Here is a 5359-nt window from a genome sequence, read left to right as displayed (position 1 = left end):
AACGTAAAGATGGATGACATGCCACAAAGCATTTCACCCAGCTCACCACCTTAGTAGTAATAATAATAATAATAACAATGGTTTTAAATTTTGACACAAGACCAGCAATTTAAGAGCAGAGAGTAAGTCAATGCAATTGACCCCGAAATGGAGTCGATCCAGAAAGAGTTTGAACTCAGGACGTAAAGATGGCTAAAATACTGCCTACGCATTTCACCCAGTCATGCTAACAATTCTGCTTAGCTCCACTGCCTTATCATCTGCAACAAATATTGGCAAAGTGTTTTGTCCAATCAATGCTAATGATTGTAATTTAATTACCAGAAGAGTGATGGAGGATATAAGAAGAAACACAACAACAAAGAGTAATAATTAAAACAACAAAGAAAGATTTTCCTGCACTTATATTCTTTTTTTTCTCATTTGTTTATTTTTTAATTAATTACATTTAGCATATTGACAATTGATTTCAAGTGGCTTGCACTTTTGTAATTTAGTTTTTCATATTGTTTGTTGCTTTGTTTTATATAGTTTTACTTTCATTTTTTTCCCCCATCACAAGGGATACAAAGATAATATAATATCAGTAATAATAAATAATAATAATGATAATAATAAAAATAATAATAATAGTATTTAATACTTGACAAGAAGATTCTTGGATTGAAAAATACAGGTCAGTCACTCATATTCTTTCTTACATTGTTACACACACACACACACGCACACAAACTTCTATTCTCAATATCCCTGAATGAAATTGTCCATTCGATGCATCGAACTCTGAAAAGATAATAAGTCCAACAACACAATATATATATATATATATATATATATATATATATATATATATATATATATATATATATATATATATATATATATATATATATACATATATATACATATACATATACATATATACATATACATATATATATATACATATACATATATACATATACATATATACATATACATATATACATATACATATATATATATACATATATATATATACATATATGTATATACACATACATATATATAAATGTATATATATATATGTGTATATATACACATATGTATGTGTATATATACATATATATATAAATGTGTTAATATATATGTTTATATATATATATATATATATATATATGTAAATATTTATGTTTATATATATATGTAAATATATATATATATATATATATATATAAATATACATATATATATGTAAATATATGTTTATATATATATGTATATATATATATATATATATAAATATATATGTGCATATATGTTTATATATTTATATATAAATATATGTGTATATATATACCTGTAAATATATATATATGCAAATATATGTTTATATGTATGTATATATGTACGTATATATATATATATATATATATGTACGCATATATATGCATATATATGTATGTATGTATATGTATGTATATATATACATGTGTATATATATGTGTGTATATGTATATATATACAAATATATGTATACATATATATATATATTGCACCACCTCAATGTTTATGTCTTCTACCCACTCCCTGGGTCCACCCTTCCCCAACACTTCAAAATAAAACCAGAAAAAAAAAATTAAGGGTTATGGGGGTTGGTGCAAGAATCAAAGGTTTCAGAGAGAAACGATGCAGCAGTTAGCAGAAATGGAAGTTTTTCTTTTTTTTTTTCCGCTTTGTTTTGTTTCTTGTGTGTGGGTGTGACAGCTGAAAATCTTGGCCTGAGATGTTAAGAAGATATTTAAAAAAAAAAAAAAAAATTGCATTTCTTGTGTGGGTAGGGAAGGGTTAGAAGAGGGGTGGAGAGGTAAAAGAAGTTGAAGAAGAAACAAACAAATGTACCAAGGCAATGACAATATTTGTGTGCATGTGTGTGTGTGTGTGTGTAGTGAGAAAAGTTCATTTTTTGTTTCATATTTTCAAAAAGAGCTTAGTTTATATTTCTGGAAAGTATCCTTCGTGCTTTGTAGATAAATGTGTGTACATTTTCACAAACCCCTAATGCACTCTTTCCTGTAGCATTTTTCTCTTCCTTTGTGCTCTACCCACATTGACACAATGGGTGGCATTGTGCAACCCCATCCCTTGTGTCTGCATGCAAGAAAAGATTTCTTTTTTGTTTCTACTTCTTTTTTTGTTTCTATCAGAGCCAGTCAAGAATTCACATCTTTATCCAAACAGTCAGCTGTACTGGACTACACTAAAAACACACACAACACTAACAACATTCAGTCAAAAATGCTCAACAAACTCACTAAGATACGGTACCTGCTGCAGACTGCAAAGATAGGGAAACAATTAAGTACCACATTTTCTTGTTGTCTCTGGCACTAGTTGGGTATAGACGATGCCGTCTGAGTGCATTGAGGCCAGGTATTGCTCTTTAGCTATGAAGTTCAATTTGCAATCATGTGATGACAGGTTCAAACTGACTGCACAGCATCTTAGCCTCAGATCACCCCGGGTGTCGGGAGTATAAAAAGAAATCATGGGGAGGGAGAAGGCTGTCAAATAGTGTGGACTTGTTCTGGGGGTTGGGACATTTAACTGATTTGTCACTTTTACCTGACATTCAAATGTATTTAATAGAATCCATTATGTTGCAATAATCCAAACGAGGCCATACAGACAATTATCTTCAGCTGACTTCTACTCCACTGACTCCAATTTCCTCTGTCAACCTGTGAGAGACCAAAAGGCCACAGGCACTGGTGCCTTCCTCCTCCTCCTCCTCCTCTTCAGACTAAGGAGTAACAACACAAAATGTGTTACAACTGATTCAATGATTACAGATCAAGTCAGTGCCTGTCCTATTGATGGCCCTCCTGAATCCCACGGCTCAGGCTGTTTGGCCATGTTGCTCGGTCTTCTCAGTCAGACCCTGCTTATTGTGTTCGCTTCACTGAGGATCCGACTGGGTCAATGGCTTATGTTGGTTGACCACATGCCACATAGTCACAGTAGATGGGGTCACGGATATGGGGGGCTGACTGGGAGAGCACTTGATGGGTCGCTGAAGGGGATATCAGTGAATGCAGCAACACTGCATGCCCCCACCCCCACACACCTGAGTATTGATGATGATGATGATGATGGTTGTTGAACAGTATTTTTAATTAGTCCTGAGCAGATGACCGCAGACACTCGTTTCTTATACACACAGGCAACCAAGCAAATGCATTTCAAGTCTGCAGCATTCAGATTATTCTGTCAAATGCAAGGCTTTGTTTCAGTCATTAGACTGCGGCCATTCTGGGGCACCACCTGAATTTTTAGTCAAACAAATCAACTCCAGTGCTTATTTTTCCTCTTAAGCCTAGTACTTATTCTATCAGTTTCTTTCACTAACTTGCCAGGTTACAGGAATGTAAACAAAGCAACACTGGTTGTCAAGCAGTGGGGGGTAAAAACAGACAAAAACACGCAAATATATATACTCAACAGGCTTCTTTCAATTTCTGTCCACCAAAATCCACTCACAGAAAATTGGTCTGCTTGAGGCTATAGAAAAGGATACTTGCCCAAGGTTTCACACCACAGGACTGAACCCAGAACAATGAGGATGAGAAGCAAACTTTTTACTACACAGCCACATGATTGTTTATTTCAGAATGGCATTGAAGGATAGGTGTGAAAGGTTGGATCTAGCCAGTCTGAACATAAAAAGGGGCAGAATATTTTGGCCAGATGCAGCCCACTGAAATGCCAAAGGGTTAAAGACTGTAGCACTTTCCAGAGCACCCAGTTTCACAGGTGAATGCTACTTCCTACAGTTGACCCCTACTTCTCAACTGTGAGGTAAGGGTGAAGGAGAGCTCACAAAAATGTAGCTACCTTGCTCAAGGGCTTACAAAAGAGTAAAAGAAATTAATATTGGCAACAACTTTTTGACACAAAGCCAACAATTTCAGGGGAAGGTCTAAGTCAACTTCATTGACACCCCCACCCCCACTGGTGCTTACTTTATTCACCCCAAAAGGATGAGGGGCAAAAGTCAACTCAGAACGAAAAGACTGACGCAATATCACTAAGCATTTTGCTCGGCATGCTAATGGCTCTGCCATTATGTTGTCTTAATAATAATCCTTTCAACTAAAGGCACAAAACCTGAAATTTGGTGGGAGAGGACTAGTCGATTACATCGACCCCCAGTGTTTCACTGGTACTTACTTTATCAACCCTGAAAGGATGAAGGGCAAAGTTGACCCCAGCAGAATTTGAACTCAGAACATAAAGACAGATGAAATACCACTCAGCATTTTGCCTGGCATGCTAACGATTCTACCAGCTCACCACTTTTACAATAATAATAATAATGGCTTCAGTTTTTGGTACATGGTTAGCAACTTCAGATTGGGGGATTAAGTTGATCAACCCCCAGGGCTCCTCTGGTACCTATTTTATCAACTGCAAAACGCTGAAAGGCAAAGTCCACCTCAGAATGTAAAGATGGATGAAATGCCGCTAAGGATTTTGCTTGGTCTGCTAACAATTCTGCCAACTCACTGCTCTGCAAGTGTGAAACTAATATTAACATATTTGATAGAGAAAATAGTAAAAAAATCTTTTAATTTTGTGTTGAGGCTAAAGCAAAAAAAAAACAAACGAAAAAAAACTAAGAGAATTACTTACATTGTTTACACAATTCTGGTGACAGCATAAACACTTTACTGTTCTCGTAACCCTATCAGTACTTGAAGTAGCTATGCTACTACAATTAAGTAAGAGGACAAAACTATATAATGAGCTGGTGTTGTTAGATAGATAAAAGATTTCAGACTGGTGACCATGGACTCAGAAATCAGTCTGACTTTGTAGCTAGTATACAAGTATTGCTATGTGGTACATTGATCTGGAATCATTGAAGATTTGTACATGTAATTCAAAGGGGCCAGCCTTGTCATATTCTGTGTCTTGCTGAATCTCCCTGAGAACAACATTAAGGGAATGCATGTCTGTGGAGTACTCAGCCACTTGCATGTTAATATCACCAGCTGACTGTTCTGTTGTTTGAATCAACTGGAAGCGTTGTTGCAACTGACAGATGTGCTATATACAAAATGTGTGAATTCTGAAAGGTTTATATTCCTAAAGGGCAGCTAACTCGATACAGACACTAAGCACAGAAGGTGAACTTAGTGATAAAATGGGCAAGAGAATTGGTACAGGAGTCAATAGGATTTGACCAAAATGTCTTGAAGGTGGTGTCACAGTACAGCCATACCCTGACAACAAATCTGAAAAAATATTTGAGACGACTGAATGAAAGGGCAGAGGAGAAGCAGAAGGCTGGTTGCAAGTAGAAATGGATCAGGCGGGG

This window comes from Octopus bimaculoides, chromosome 26 (assembly GCF_001194135.2).
Source record: "Octopus bimaculoides isolate UCB-OBI-ISO-001 chromosome 26, ASM119413v2, whole genome shotgun sequence".
NCBI lineage: Eukaryota > Metazoa > Mollusca > Cephalopoda > Octopoda > Octopodidae > Octopus > Octopus bimaculoides.
Note: the sequence above shows the minus strand (reverse complement) of the source record.